Genomic DNA, 17,554 nt, shown 5'->3' on the forward strand with positions numbered 1-17,554 from the left:
TTTCAATTTGGCCCGGACTGCATCTCTAGGTTCTTTTAAATAAAGAGGGAGGGTATTGATAGCATAATGGAAAATGTGGACACTGACATTTCAAAGTAGTTGGAAGTTTAACTTAAGAAACCCAATGAAAGAGAATATGACATAATAATTGACACACACAACAGAATGAATGGAAAAAGGGAAAGGGGTTTCAAGGGACCCCATTTTCCTACTTTTTCCTCATGGGAGGGCTGCAGATAGGCAGTTTCTAGCTCCCCCCCGGTATAGAGTGTTTGGGCGGGAGATATGGAGGTGGGAGGATTCTGATTGGCTAAAAATAGCTGCCTGCGGGAGGTCAGGTGACCGAAGCTTCTGGAAACGAGGCAGCCGGAGCGGAGCTTCAGGATGAAGACATTACTTCGCCAGCTGCTGGAGAAGGCTGAAGCTGAGGGAGGAGAGAAGTGGCTGCGGCGCTGCTTGGAGATGACGGCGGAAGAAGAGAATGAGGAAGGTCGGCCGCAAAGAAGAGAGTTGCCTGAAGAAAAGGAGAGGACAGCGGAGGAAGAAGCCAGCGGTGATGGAAGAAAAAGCGGGAAGAGAGGCAGGCCGAGCGGACGGCGGGGCAAAAAGGAGGCAACTGCAGAAGAAAACGTGACGGACCGGAATGCTACAGGAGCTGGGCTAGAACAACAAGAGAGGGCCGCAATTACCGAAGAGCGGCTGAAGAGAAGAAGGACGCCAAGAAGACAGTACAGCCCACCGGTGGAAGAGCGGAAGGCTGGAAGAGGGCGGGGAATTCAAGGAGCAGTGAGAGAAGAAGAGGCGGTTGCAGCATCATGGCAACATGAAGTAACAGAAGCTGGAGCTGTCGGAGGGAGGCCCACTGCTGGCCTCAGTGGCAGCTGCTGGAGGAGCAATAGAGAAGACAGCCCTTTGTATTGGCCGGCAGAGGAAATTAAGGTTTTGGAAGAACCGGGTGCTGCCGGGCCGGGTGAGTTGAATGTGAATATATTTGAAAACTTGAACCAGTCCTTGAAACTTATAGTCAATTCCTTAAACAGTTTACACAGTAAAGTACAACCTGGGAATGTATCTTCAGTGTGGCAAAACCCTGAGGAGGAGAAATTGGTGCCAGAAAGATCAACAGGTTTCAGAGAGAAAGTACCTGAAATTGTGTTGAAAGAAAGTATGCCCTGTTCACCTTCTCCTCTAGGCTTTCACTTGGGTACAGGTATTAAGGAAAAGATTTGGAATGAGGAATTCGTGGATATCTTATCCCTACTTCCATCTAGCAAAGAATTCCTGAAGGCGGAAAAAAATGATGAGGATAGGAGAAGACCTGTGGCTAAAACATTTAGTAACTGGCTGCAGGCTTTCTGCATATTTGCAGGTGTACTGTGTGAGAAACAACCTAGTAAAGCAGTGGGCCTTTTTCATCATGTAGAAATCATTCTTGAGGCGTACAAACATTTTGGAGGTGTAGGTTGGTTTTCATACGATGAATCTTTCCGGCAAAAATTGTCCGTGCATAAAGAGCTACAGTGGGGTTGTAAAGATGTGGGTCTGTGGCTTAACCTATTAATACCACAGAGACCGCTAATTGCCAGGCCAGTGAGTATGGGAGCCAATCAGGTCACAAGTTATAAGAAAGGTATATGCTTTGCATTTAATGATTCTACTTGTAAGTGGCTACATAATTGCCGTTTTAGACACGAATGTGTTTTCTGCGCTGGGGCGCATAGCGTGTCTAAATGTTTTAAAAAGATGGCAGCCAATACTCAATCAGGAAAAGAGCCATTTCTTAAGGGGCAAACTCCTGGTGAACCTGCAAGAAATGCAAACATGGCTGTGCAAATACCCAGATCAACAGAGGGCCAACATGCTTTATGAAGGTTTTGCAGTGGGTTTTAGACTACCTATCTTTGAAGGAGAAGGCTGTACAAAGGTAAGAAATTTAAAGTCAATTGAAGAATTATCGCATATAGTAGAGGAAAAAATAAATAAAGAAATTGCAGCAGGTAGGGTTGCAGGCCCATTCTGTAATCCACCATTTAATAACTTTAGAGTTTCTCCTTTGGGTATCCTACCGAAGAAAGAGCCGAATAAATTTAGGCTAATCCATCACTTATCTTTTCCCTTGGGCAGTTCCCTTAATGACCAGATAGACCCGAACGATTGTTCGGTGAAATATGCTTCATTCGAACAGGTGATAGTTTTTTTGAGGGAACTGGGTAAGGGAGCACCGATGAGCAAGGCTGACATTTTGTCAACATTTAGGTTGTTACCCATTCACCCGAGTTGTTTCAACTCGCTAGGTTTCATGTTTAAAGATAAATTTTATTTTGACATGTTTCTACCTATGGGGTGCTCATTATCGTGTGCATATTTTGAGACATTCGCCACCTTTCTGGAATGGGTTCTGAAAGAAAAATCGGGTTCCAGATATACAATGCATTATCTGGACGATTTTTTATTTCTGGGCCTGAAAAATTCTAGTGGTTGTTTACAGGTATTAAATTAGTTCAGAGATATATGTGCCCAGTTTAACATCCCACTAGCTGAAGAAAAAACTGTACCTCCTTCTCAAGAATTAGAATTTTTGGGAATTTTGATAGATTCAAATAGTATGGAATTTAGATTACCTAAGAACAAGTTGGAAAAAATTTACAATCTCATCTTAATTTTGATTAGGAAGAAAAAGGTTTTGCTGAAAGAGCTGCAAAAGCTTTTGGGTAATCTGGCCTTTGCTACTAGAATCCTGCCAGTTGGGAGAATATACTCAAGGCGTATGTATCTTAAAATGGCAGGATTGAAAAGTCCATTTTCTCATATTAGGCTGACTCAGGATATTCGTGAGGATATGCTGATATGGACACAATTTTTACAAACATTCAATGGTAGAACAGTGATCCAAGAAGAATTCATTACAGACTCACAATTCTGTTTATTCACGGATGCAGCAGGTTCTATCGGGTTCTCGGCCATTTGGAGAAATGAGTGGTGTGCGAAGAGATGGCCCGAAAAATGGAAAGTAAAAGGTCTGTTATAAAACATTGTATTGTTGGAAATATTTCCAGTCATAGTGGCAGTAGAGATTTGGGGACGGAAGTTTCAGAACAGGAGAATTCTATTGAATACGGATAATAAAGGAGTATTATTCGCAATCAATTGTTTAAATTCTAGATCACAACCAGTTATTTCAATGATTAGATATTTAGTTTCCAGGTGCCTGTTGTATAACATTTGGTTAAAAGCTTGTTATATTCCAGGTAAACTAAATGTTATTGCTGACGCTCTCTCACGTTTACAGATGAGCAAATTCTTCGAACTGGTGCCGGAGGCCAACAAAGTGGGTATGAAATGTCCCGGGCACAGGGCCAGATTAACGTAGGGGCTATTGGAGCTGCAGCTCCAGGCCCCTACCTTTTATATAGGCCCCGGGTTGGCCATATTCACTGTTACCGCTCTTCTGTCACTTGTAAACACAGAAGTCTGGCTTCTATGCTCGCTTCCCCAGGCAGCACCCTCAGAACCTCCCCACACAGCGCGAAGGCCGGACAAGGAGGGACAGTTGCCGATGCATGGATGTGTTTATGGGCTTCAGAGACAGCATCCCATGTTGAATTAGGCATGCATGGCTGCACCCTTCCTCCTCTGGGTGCATGCCAAGGCACGGCCCTTAAGGCCCTTCAAAATCCTCAGCACCAAGCCCATGATGCTCTTAATCCGGCCCTGCCTGGGCATCTATGGGACTTAGTTTAGTACAAGAGAATATTCGTAACTCCTTGGCGTACTCAACATGGAAAAGCTATTGCAGCTCCTGGTCACTATGGTTATCATTCTTACATGAGACCAATAATGGACGGATGGCAATTTCAGAGAGATTGGTATTGTGTTTCCTCGAATCTTTACTCCAAAAGAAATGGTCTTGGTCACATGTTAACAAAACCTTATATGGAGTATCGTATTTTATGAAACTGAAAGGTTTTGAGTCTATATTATCTTTCTTTTCAGTACAGCAAGCTTTAAAAGGATACAAAAAGAAACAAACTAGGATAAATTATCAAGGTCCAATCTCTGTGAATAACTTAATAGATATTTGTAAATATGCTGATAGAGTATGTTTTTCAGAATATGAAGTTAAATTGTTGAGAGCAGCATTTTCTGTTTGTTTTTTTGCAGCCTTACGTATATCAGAATTAGTTCCTAGATCAAAAAGAGATGAGGGTGGTTTGTTGTTTGAAGATGTAGTTTTTGAAAAGGATAAATTAAAATTATTTTTGCGCAAATCTAAGACAGACCAGTCAGGTAAGGGGACATGGATATTACTAGGAAAGTGTACAGTGGAATCCATATGCCCGATAAAAACATTGAAGTCATACTTGGAGGTAAGGCCTGAAAAGAGGTCACGGCTCTTTATTCATAGAGATTTGTCCCCCTGACTGGGTTTCAGTTTCGAAGGATCTTCGGAAAAATTTTAGCTGTCTTAGGGCTGTGCAATACAGGCTTATCTTGCCACTCATTTAGAATTGGGGAAGCCACGGCTGCGGCAAATTTAGGATTGGGAGGTGATAACATAAAGAAAATTGGCAGGTGGAAGTCAAATGTCTATCAGAGATATGTCAGATCTAACTATGTGCATTCTAATTCCAGGTAAGAAGTTAATAGTTTGGATCGTGGGACACTCTTATGTCCGCTGGGCACACAAAAGAGCTGCAGAAAGAATTTATGGAACTAATCTGGATCTGGATCCAAGTTTATTTGAATTATATTGGTGTGGTAAGGGAGGGATGATCTGGGACAATTTGATGACCGAGCTGGGTAGACTGAGTTATGGTTGTCCATTACCGGACATACTATTAATCCACCTAGGAGGTAATGACATTGGAAGAATAAAAACAGTGAGACTATTTTTTAAAATATGTTTTGTTATCAAAAAATGGAAAGCTTTTTCACCTGGTACGGTCTTAGTATTTTCTGAGATCATCCTTCGACTTGTTTGGTTGCAAGATAACGTAGGAAAGGTTTTTGAGAAGTTGAGGAAAAAAATTAATCATAGAATAGAGAAATTCATGAGTATAGGTTATGGCATATCCTTTAGGCATATGGACTTGGAAGGGGGTATTCCGGGCCTGTATTGGAAAGATGGGATACATCTTTCAGATATAGGTTTGGATATAATGAATTTAGGTTTCCAGACAGCTATAGAATTGGCCGCGGGCTGGTGGGGTAGTCAGGAGGTTAGTACCTCCTGACTTAGTGGAGGTGTCTTTATATGGTTAAGTGATAACCCGAGCGTCAAAGCTGGGTAGTTGTGTTATGTATTGCAAAGTTATGCTAATGGTAAAAGTGAAAAAATTATTGATTGATGGATTAATGAGTTAATTAATTTATAAACCAATAAATAAAGGCCGTGGCCAAGTTATTATCCAAAAAACTGTCTGGTGTAAGTTATTTATTATATCTATAATATAGATGCTTGCCATCCCATGAATGGAAAAAGGGAAAGGGGTTTCAAGGGACCCCATTTTCCTACTTTTTCCTCATGGGAGGGCTGCAGATAGGCAGTTTCTAGCTCCCCCCCAGTATAGAGCGTTTGGGCGGGAGATATGGAGGTGGGAGGATTCTGATTGGCCAAAAATAGCTGCCTGCGGGAGGTCAGGTGACCGAAGCTTCTGGAAACGAGGCAGGCTATATATAGGAGTGGAAGCGAGGGCGCGGAGTCAGTCACCTCAGAAGATCAGCCGGAGCGGAGCTTCCCGCCCGCCCGCCCATATATTATTAAAGTCACGGCCTTATAAATTTATGTGGTAGGGTCACCTTTTTCGAAAGGGGGACAAAAATATGGAGGTGTCTTTATATGGTTAAGTGATAACCCGAGCGTCAAAGCTGGGTAGTTGTGTTATGTATTGCAAAGTTATGCTAATGGTAAAAGTGAAAAAATTATTGATTGATGGATTAATGAGATAATTAATTTATAAACCAATAAATAAAGGCCGTGGCCAAGTTATTATCCAAAAAAGCTGTCTGGTGTAAGTTATTTATTATATCTATAATATAGATGCTTGCCATCCCATTGTAAAGCAGATCATTGAAGATATTTTCATTACTGGTGCCTCGAAATAAAAAGTATGTATTCTGTATTGAATTGAAAAAAAATATTTTACAGAAAACAGTCGACATTTTTTGGACAGTTGATGCACAAAATGTAAGCAGGTGACAATATCCAAAGGAGAGATTTGGCAGGTTTTATCAAGAAACAAGAATTAAAGTGATTCTAAAGATTTATTTATTTTTAAATAACAATCATATCGTACTTTCCTGCTCTGTGCAATGGTTTTACACAGAACAGCCCCAGTCCTCCTCTTCTGGGGTCCCCTGCTGGCGCTCCTTGCTCCTCCTGCCTTTGAGTACCCTCCCAGTAAGCCACTTGCTAGTGGGGGTACTCGTACGGGCTGAATCCCAAGCTGCAGTGTGTGCGTCTATTGACACACTCGGTGTGGCTCGGCCCCACTCCCTCACTGTATTTCATTGACAGTAGCATGAGCCAATAGCTCAAACTGTTTTCACTGAGGTCAGTGAAGAGGGAGAGAGAGAGCAGCGCTGCTGCTTTTGGGCACAGTGCTGGACCGAGATCAGGCTCATGTAAGTGCTTCAGTGGAGCTGTACATAAAAGTTTTTTTACTGCCAAGAATGCATTAAGGTAAAAACCTTACCTTCTCTACCAGTTTTAAGTGTATTATTTCACTGAAAATAATACCACAAAAGTTTTAAATCAAGAAATAAAAAATTAAAAGTGTATTATTACAAAGAACAAAGACAGAAATGTAGTACAGACTCGATGCACAGGCTGTGGTTTCCAAGAGAGACACCAGTCAGATTTAATCAAGAAATCAAAATTAGAGTTTATTATTTCACAGAAAAAAAAGACAAAAGTATTGTATGGATTCAATGCTTTCTGTTGGAAGCTTTAGCAGGCTACACTTTTAGTGTTTTATTCCACATACAGCAGCAAGAAATTATTGTACAAATATGCTACACAGCATCTAAGCACTTTTGCTATGCCCCAGAGGGCAAGACTAGGCAAAAGAAAGAAAATCAAAGTTTTTAAAGAAAATCAAGAAATTAAAGTTAGTGGGTATTATTTCACAGAAAAAAAGCTGGAAATATTGTACATGCTTGATGCATAGTTTTACAATGCTGCTGTTTCAGAAGGAAAGACCAGGCAGGTTTTATCAATAAACAAAAATTTGAGCATACTGTGCAAGCTGTAGCCTTTGGTCCAGCCTGGGCACCTAATATTCCTTGGGGTTCTTGGTTCATAAATTAAATCATATGGTTTAGGCACATTTTTTTTATTAGCAGATGCAGGACCTTTTTACCCCTTTCTATCTGGGCATGCAAAGCCTCTGTCTTTAGGCCTGCATACAATTTTGAATAAAGGGGATTGCTTAAAAGCTAAGGCAATAGGAGGATTGAAGGCTCTTTCACACGGGCGATCCGATCAGATCCACCTGTCAGTTTTTTAGGCGGATCTGATCGAATCCTCCATGCAGCTCTATGGGGCAGCGGATGTCAGTGGAGACACCTCCGCTGACACCCGCTGCTATCCATATCCGATCCTGTCCGTGAAATCTGGACGGATGGAAACCCTATTTTTCCATCCGTTCAGGGATCGGATCGGATGAGAGCGGACAGGCGGTCCGCTCTCATCCCATCCCCCATAGAGAGCAGCGGGAGCTGTGACACCTCCCTCTCCGCACTGCAAGCGGAGACGAGCTGTCATCCACCGGCTCAGCGGGGATCGGTGGATCGATCCCCGCTGAGCAGCACGGATCCGCCTACGGAGGCGGACCGTGTGAAAGAGCCCTGAGAATATGGTGCTTTGGTGCCCTTAATTACTTGAGTTTAAAACAGGATTTTAAGATGAGACAGGGATAGCAGATATTTGACCTAGAGCCAACTTGGTGCTATTTTAAAAAGATGACTGTCCTCAGTATTATTGTGGCCCCTCTTCTGCTTAAGTACTGGAACTGCCAGTTGTTTCTGATGATCAGCTCCTGGGCTTCTGATCATGCTACACAGTGTTCCATATGGAAGGTCTTACCTTGCCCTCCTGTTGGCAGCCTTCTTGGGCATATGCAGACCGCTGCCTCTTATAAACTCTGATTGCATCATCACTTGCCTGCTGCCTGGGTGTCACACAGTGATGATGCTGCACACCTGACTATATCTATCACCTGATGGGTTGCAGTCCTTGCCCTTGTGTTTGTGCTCCAAGGTGCATCTCTGCAGCAGTTCTGTCCTCCGTGTTCCTCCGTGTATGCCCTGGCTTGGCTGACGACTCTCTTGGCTCTTGACCCTGCATCGGCAGATGATTACCCGCTTTTGGACTCAACCCCGGCTTGGATGACTACCAGCTTCTGGACTTCACCCCAGCTTGTTCCTGAGCTCACTCCCTTACTCTTGCTGTGCATTTATTGTTGTTTGCTCCAGAAAACTGCTTTTTTTACCTGCATCCTCATGTGGTCTGGTTTCCTGGCATCCTGACACCCATAGGAACATCCATAGGAGTGTATATAGCAGATCAATGTGAACATTGTCACTGTCTCAGCTCTTTTCAGCCTTTCTATGCAGCAATAGATCACTGCAATTGCTGGCTGATTGCAGCAGACAGTAAATTACTATTAAGAATAGGTTACACTGAAACCACTGAAACCCACTAAACCATGTACATGCCCCCCCACAGAGCCATTTATTGGGAAGTCCATTGTGTTGCTGTTTCTCCTCCCCTAGCTCTATGAGCTCCCTTTAGGGGATACGCCCCACTCATCAATGGGAATCCTCCTGTCTCTCCAGAGGTCATGCCGGTCTAACCGTCCCGCCAGGATACTGAGAAACATCCTGACATTCCCCCACATGCTGTGGTTTCCAGCCTGGACATTATGCCTCAACTTTCAGACACAGCAGCATGAAGATGGCAGCAGGAACTTGACACAGAGATCTATGCATGACAAGTGTTGGTGAGATCAACCTTATAACATAAAGGTGACTTTATGTAAACCCTCACCTTTTAAAAACATTCTAAACATAAATATCCTTTTTTTCCCCTTTTTATAAGTGATCACATTCCCTCTGTTCTCAGCTGCATAAGGAGCTCATAGCAAAATAAACCACAAAGGATAAAGCACCTATTAATGCTCCTGAAATACCTTTATTGAAATGGGACATATAATCATGTAAAATTGACATGCCAGTGATATAAACCTAATACCCTTGGGTTACCTCCCTCCCCTTAATGCTCCCCCCCACACCCCCCCCCCCCTCAAAGAATCCCACCCCACCTAACCCAACCTAGTTCCTGTGGTTCCTCTACCCTCCCACCGTCCTTTTTTCTTAGCCCCCTCATGTCAAAGCTGGAGTCCTATAGGAGTCCCACCAAATATGTAGCCATTAAAATCACTGCCTGAAATTAACGATGACTATACTCAGTCCACCTCTCACAGCATGTACAGTAATCCCCCGATCCATCGCGGTTCAGTTTTTGCGGTCCCGGTAATTCGTGTTTTTTTTTGTAATGTTATTTTACTATATAAATCATTAAAAATGAAATATTTTTGTGTTTTCCATAGCTCTTGCAATGTCTCTTAGTATCTTTTATGTGTTTAAATGAGTTTCTATTGTTTTAAAAGTGTGTTTAAAGACCTTAAAATGCTTCTACATGTACAGTGACAGTAAAATAAACATGCCTACAATGCACTTTAATAGGGTTTTTCTATTTCGCGGAATTTCACTTTTCGCGGCTGGGTCCGGAACGTAACCCCCGCAATGGAGGGGGGTTTACTGTAACTCCTGTTGGCATGAACTAGATACTGCCTGCTGGTAATGTTGTAGCTTGGTATGTGTTATGGCTTAGGAACAAAATTGCTCAGGTTTCTGAAGCATCAACTTCCAGCACAAAGAGCAAGGCAAAGTTTGGGTGCTTCAAGATAGGAATGGAGAAACAGAGGTAAAATGTGCCTTCAGCTTGTTGAAAGCAGACTAAGCTTTAAGTGACCAAGAAAAGGAAATATTCAGATGTGTAAACTGGATTAGGGGAGCAACAATTGCAGAAAACTTCCAAATAAATGTATGGTAGAAATTTGTGTATCCCATAAAACATTGAAAGCCCTTATTGTTAATAGGAGCTGGCCCCTCCAAGACTGCAGAGACTTTTTTGACCCATGGTGTGATACTTCTTCTCAACGGAAGATATCCACCCTGCAGGGGAGGTGGAAGATCAGATGAATCCATTTATCAGGTCCTCATCAATATAATTCTTAAGAGTAGCCTCTTCAGATTCAGATATGGGGTAGATTCAGCTAACCATGTTAATACCAGAAGGTAGTAGGTTTGGGCAAGCATAGATGTGGTGTGGAGGGAAAAAACTTGCCCCTTTCTTGTCAATAACATTGAGGAAGTCATAATATGCATAGGGAGTATTGTCATTCTTTATGTCTAGGCAGAGAAGACTTCCAAGATTAGACAAGTAAAACTGAAAGCATTAATTCGGACTGGAAGGAACTCTCTCCTGAGGACCAGGATGTAGGTCTGCAGCCACTGTATTTACAGGATGTCTGGGAACAGAGGAGATAGAATAATAATGAAACTAGAGTACTCTTGGTGACCTGGAGACAAAGAGGTAAGAAGGGGAAAAGTCTCTTGCATAATGGACCCACACTTGATAGCGGAAGCAACATAACACCTCCTCGCCATCTGTCAAATGCCCTCTGTAAGTAATCCACCATGGATCACTCTTTAGAGGGTGGTACCAGTGTAAACAAGCCCTTAATAAATAAAAAGATATATTAGCTCTACGTTTGTGGTGAACTAAAAAGCCATCTTTATGCTTAGGGTTGTTAAGTTGGATTGTAGATATGTTGTTATTTATCTATACAAGAAGCACCACATGTACAGTATAAATAAAAAGCAAATAAAAACTCATTACACAACATTTTACAGAAAACCTTTCCCAAAACATTTGTAAAAGTTTTAACACTAGGTTAAATACATTCCCAATTAAATGTAAAAGCTATAATAAAAGACTGAGTTAAGTCATCTAAATCTGCTTGGATGATTCTAATAATTCTATCTGAAGACCCTTGCCTAGGGTCAAAAGGGTAAACATCAGGCAGCGTATGTTATTTTAATCTGGTTATGGCTTAATTATCTGTACTGCAATTACTGCTGGAAAATCCCTTAAAGTCAATTAGGGCTGATCACTGTTAAAAAGAACTAAACTTGCTTTCTAAGCAATGCCCTTTAAAAATAAGTACATTTTATTCTTGACTAAGGAGAACATTTGCATTTCAATTACCAATGCTTCAAATTAGCTCATTTATTATATTTGGTCCTTAATCAAATGTGTGTCTGGGATGGGGATGATGCATCATCATTTTTTTTTATCAAACAGCATGCAGATGAATTCAACATCTGAAAAATGTCATATTAAAATGCAGTTTAGATGCTGTGCACTCATGATTCCTTGAAGCTATTATATTAAAATCCTTTAACCACTTTGCCACTGCTCACTAGAGCTCTACTGCGGCAAAGTGGTTCGTTATCGTCTGGCGACGTAGACCTACGTCACCAGACACTCCTCTTTCTCGGCGGCGCGCCGCCGGAGGCTCGCTCCCGCTGTATTCAGTCACAGCGGGAGTCAGGCCAGGGGAGGAGCAGCGGTGATCGCCACTGCTCTTCCCCGATCATCAGGGAATCGAGTCTGGAGATCCGCCCACTTGTGTAAACAAAGCGGGCGGATCTCCTAAGTGACAGACAGTGACAGATTGCAGGGTTCAGCATAGCATAAGCACCAGGCATACATTAACCCCTCCCTCTCCAATAAAATTAACCCCTTCCATGCCAGTGGCATTTTTACAGTAACAGTGCATATGTATAGCACTGATTACTGTAGTAATGTCACTGGTACCCCCAAAAGTATCAAAAATGTCAGTCAAGGGTCCGATCTGTCCGCCGCAATGTCGCAGTCCCGCAAAAAAAATCGCAGATCGCCGCCATTACTCGTTAAAAAAAAACACCAAAAATTACAGAAATCTTTCTCTTAGTTAGTAAACGCAATAACTTTTGCGCAAACCAATCAAAATACGCTTATTGTGATTTTTTTTACCAAACATAGGTAGCAGAAAACAAATTGGCCAAAAATGTAAAAAAATTTTGATTTTTTAAATTTTTTTTGGGGGAATTTCATATAAAAAAATGTGAAAAATATTGTTATTTTTGCAAAATTGACGCTCTTTTTTTGTTTATAGCGCATGATCAAAAAATCGCACAGGTGATCAAATACCACCAAAAGAAAGCTCTGTTTGTGGGGAAAAAAGGACGTAAATTGTCAGTTAAAGTTGCACAGTGCCGAATCGCAAAAAGTGGCCCAGACGTAAGACAGCAAAATCCTCCGGTGGTAAAGTGGTTAACCAACACATTTTAAAAAACCTTTGCAGAAGACATTTAAATATTTACATCTGCCCTAGTGGAGCTTATCAGGTGCTGGACATGATTTTAGTTGCATTAGTGCACTATTAACAACAGAGCTAAGTACTGTATGAGGACAAGTTTTCAGAAGTCTCCAGAGTTGTATAAAGTACTCGAAACCCATAAGTGCTCGATCAAAAAGTGACTTGAGTAGAAGTGGAAGTGCTCGATCAAAAAGTGACTTGAGTAGAAGTACTAAAGTATTCAACATTTTTTGTACTTAAGTATTGCAAGTAGATTTTTAAAAATGTTGCTACTCAAGTACTGAAAGTAAAAGTACCAGTAGTTTTGAAAAAAAAACTGCTACTCAAGTACTGAAAGTAAAAGTACAAGTACTGTGTTATGTCGTTTTTAAAGAAAGAAGTCAAAAGTTTGAACATCATATTGTTTTTTATTATTTCAAATGCAGCTTTTATTTATACATATAGGAGCATTTATTTTCGTATGCGCTGATAATACACATGTTTTGGGCTTCATGAAACCTGCCATCTACTGTTCTGGCAGTGGTAATTTTTATAATTGTAACGAGTAACTATGCAGCACAAAAAAAAAATATCAGAGTAGAAGTATTGAAATCATTGAAAAAATTTAGTGAAGTAAAAGTGGAAGTAGGAGAAAAAAAATCTACTCTAGGAAAGTACAGATACCGCCTTTCGGTACTTAACCACTTTAGAACCGCTCACAGTAATACTACTGCGGCAGAGTGGTTCGTTATCGTCCAGCGACGTAGTATTAACGTCGTTGGACACTCCCCCTTCTGGGCGGCGCTTGCGCGCCGCCGGAGGCTCGCTCCCGCTGTTTTCATTCACAGCGGGAGTCGGGCCAGGGGAGGAGCAGCGGCGATCGCCGCTGCTCTTACCCGATCGTCGGGGATCGAGTCTGGAGATCCGCCCGCTGTGTGTAAACACAGCGGGCGGATCTCCATAGTGACAGGGAGTGACAGATCGGACTGTTCAGCATAGCTGGACATCCGATCTGTCCATGACTCACACAGTCACCTCCCCCCCTACACGTCAGTAAGCACCAGGCATACATTAACCCCTCCCTCTCCAATAAAATTAACCCCTTCCCTGCCAGTGTCATTTTTACAGTAACAGTGCATATATATAGCACTGATTACTGCAGTAATGTCACTGGTACCCCCAAAAGTGTCAAAAATGTCAGTCAAGGGTCCGATCTGTCCGCCGCAATGTCGCAGTCCCGCAAAAAAAATCACAGATCGCTGCCATTACGCGTTAAAAAAAAAACACCAAAAATGACAGAAATCTTTCCCTTTGTTAGTAAACGCAATAACTTTTGCGCAAACCAATCAAAATACGCTTATTGCGATTTTTTTTTACCAAACATATGTAGCATAAAACAAATTGGCCAAAAATTTTTAAAAAAATTGGTTTTTACATCTTTTTTGGGGGGGGAATTTCATATAAAAAATTTTTAAAAATATTGTTATTTTTTCAAAATAAACGCTCTTTTTTTGTTTATAGCGCAAAAAGTAAAAATCGCACAGGTGATCAAATACCACCAAAAGAAAGCTCTGTTTGTGGGAAAAAAAGGACGTAAATTTCGTTTGGGTACGGCGTCGCAGGACCGCGCAATTGTCAGTTGAAGTCGCACAGCGCCGAATCGCAAAAAGTGGCCTGGACGGAAGACAGCAAAATCCTCCGGTGGTAAAGTGGTTAAGTACAGTAGTGAAGTAGTTCTACTTAGTTACTATACATCTCTGGAAGTCTCGGCTTATATTGCTTTGAATAGAAAAAGGAGTGGACCTCCAAAAGCTTGACCTAAAAAATAAACTGTTAATTAAAAAAAAGAAAAAAAGTACAGTACTGAAATGTGGTAGAATGTTGGTTGTAGGTTGCAGTTTTCCAATTTGGCTCACAAAAAAATCTGTTATTGTTAGGTGCCATAAAACTGAAGTCACTTTACACTGACCATTTATAAATGCAGTCACTGTTTGGTCAACAGTTTCAAGCTGGCTTCCTAACAAAAGTTGATTAAAAAATTGACCTTTCTCAAGATGGAATCCCACGGTTAAATAAAGATATCTGGTCTGCTTCAAACTCACATGGGCCTACCAGTATCTACCAGATAAACAGAGCATGAGCTGCAATTAGAGGCGGGAGTGATCAGTTTTCTTGTGCAGAAAGTTTCCAACAAAATGAAAATCTTTTCTTTTGGTAATGTGTGATTTCAATAGCCAAATGCCCATTTTTGCCTCCTATTAATGCTGTAGTCCAGTCATTGGTCATAAAATAGTTGTTGAATTAGACTGTTTATAGCTACCGCAAAAGTACCCACAGAGATAATTCAAGCCAGATTGGGAAACATACAGTCAGATCCATAAATATTGGGACATCGACACAATTCTAATCTTTTTGGCTCTTTACACCAACACAATGGATTTGAAATTAAAACAAACACAATGTGCTTTAACTGCAGACTGTCAGGTTTAATATGAGGGTATTTACATCTACATCAGGTGAAAGTTGTAGGAATTACAACAGTTTGTATATGTGCCTCCCACTTTTTAAGGGACCAAAAGTAATGGGACAATTGGCTGCTCAGCTGTTCCATGGCCAGGTGTGTGTTATTCCCTCATTATCCTATTTACAAGGAGCAGATAAAAGGCCCAGAGTTCATTTCAAGTGTGCTATTTGCATTTGGAATCTGTTGCTGTCAACTCTCAATATGAGATCCAAAGAGCTGTCACTATCAGTGAAGCAAGCCATCATTAGGCTGAAAAAACAAAACAAACCCATCAGAGAGACATTAGGTGTGGCCAATTCAACTGTTTGGAACATCCTTAAAAAGAAAGAACGCACCGGTGAGCTCAGCGACACCAAAAGACCCGGAAGACCATGGAAAAACAACTGTGGTGGATGACCGAATAATTCTTTCCCTGATGAAGAAAACACCCTTCTCAACAGTTGGCCAGATCAAGAACACTCTCTAGGAGGTAGGTGTATGTGTGTCAAAGTCAACAATCAAGAGAAGACTTCACCAGAGTGAATACAGAGGGTTCACCACAAGATGTAATCCATTGGTGAGCCTCAAAAACAGGAAGGCCAGATTAGAGTTTGCCAAACAATATCTAAAAAAGCCTTCACAGTTCTGGAACAACATCCTATGGACAGATGAGACCAAGATCAACTTGTACCAGTGATGGGAAGAGAAGAGTATGGAGAAGGAAAGGAACTGCTCATGATCCAAAGCATACCACCTCATCAGCGAAGCATGGTGGTGGTAGAGTCATGGCGTGGGCATGTATGGCTGCCAATGGAACTGGTTCTCTTTTATTTATTGATGATGTGACTGCTGACAGTAGCAGCAGGATGAATTCTGAAGTGTTTCGGCAATATTATCTGCTCATATTCAGCCAAATGCTTCAGAACTCATTGGACGGCGCTTCACATTGCAGATGGACAATGACCCGAAGCATACTGCGAAAGCAACCGAATAGGTTTTAAGGGAAAGAAGTGGAATGTTATGCAATGGCCAAGTCAATCACCTGACCTGAATCCGATTGAGCATGCATTTCACTTGCTGAAGACAAAACTGAAGGGAAAATGCCCCAAGAACAAGCAGGAACTGAAGACAGTTGCAGTAGAAGCCTGGCAGAGCATCACCAGGGATGAAACCCAGCGTCTGGTGATGTCTATGCATTACAGACTTCAGGCTGTAATTGACTGTAAAGGATTTGCAACCAAGTATTAAAAAGTGAAAGCTTGATTTATGATTGTTAATCTGCCCCATTACTTTTGGTCCCTTAAAAAGTGGAAGGCACATATACAAACTGTTGTAATTCCTACACCGTTCACCTGATTTGGATGTAAATGTCCTCAAATTAAAACATAAAGTCTGCAGTTAAAGCACATCTTGTTTGTTTAATTTCAAATCCATTGTGGTGGTGTATAGAGGCAAAAAGATTAGAATTGTGTCGATGTCCCAATATTTATGGACCTGACTGTATGTATGACAGTGTACACTTCCAAATTCCTTCACATGTGCCACGGCCCACCCATCTTGGATTTTCTTGGCCAGTTGTTTACCACCGACATATAGTAACCTAGCATTGGAGATGTCTTCTGTTCTGTCCCTTCTATGCCCCTCAGTGGGTTTTATGCACGTCTAATATTTATAGTAAGATCTTTTGTCAGAACAATCTTTCATTGACATATGACTGGAGTTTATGTAATTCTTATTCAGTCAGTCTCATATCAGTCTTATTTACATGTGCAAGGTTTGATCCAATCTGTTTCCATGCTGAGTTTGTTAAAGGAACCGGTGAGAACTGATAGGATCACCAGGTATTTAGTATTAAGACCAAAATAGCACCCAGTAGGTTGAGGGCCAAAAAACCTCAGTCTACTTCAGACCAATATTAATATTAACCACTTGCCGGCCGCCGCAAGTACATATACTGCAGCGGTCAGCCCCTCACAGGCAAAGTGACGTATGGGTACTTTACTAGCCTGTGAGGCTCTGGGGAGCGCTCCCGCTCGGTCACGGACCCCCCCCCTGCGCATGTGCCCGGCTTACCCGATGTCCACCAGGCACTCGATATCGTCTGTTAGAGCGGGAGAAATGCAGGCGGCTGATGTAAACAAGCCGCCTGTCATTCTCCCCTGTGTAAGAACAGTGATCATACGGTTCTACTATGTAGGACCATTGATCACTGTTCCTACACCTCAAGCCACAGCCAATCAAAGTTAGAATCACACCCCTAGGGACACACACAACCCCTCCCTCTCAAAAAAAGTTAACCCCTTCACTGCCAGTGTCATTTTACAGTAACAGTGCATATGTATAGCACTGATTACTGTAGTAATTAGGGTTGAGCGAACACCTAGATGTCCGTGTTCGACGGGTTCGGCCGAACTTTAAAAAAAAGTCCGGGTCCGTGTCCCGGACTTTTACCGAACTTTTCCCGGACACCGAACCCCATTGAAGTCAATGGGGACCCGAACTTTAAGGCACTAAAATGGCTCTAAAACACCAAAGGAAAGGGCTAGAGTGCTGCAAATGGCAGCAAAACGTAATTAAGAGC

Source organism: Pelophylax lessonae (assembly GCF_965119305.1).
Source record: "Pelophylax lessonae genome assembly, chromosome: 3".
NCBI classification, from domain to species: domain Eukaryota; kingdom Metazoa; phylum Chordata; class Amphibia; order Anura; family Ranidae; genus Pelophylax; species Pelophylax lessonae.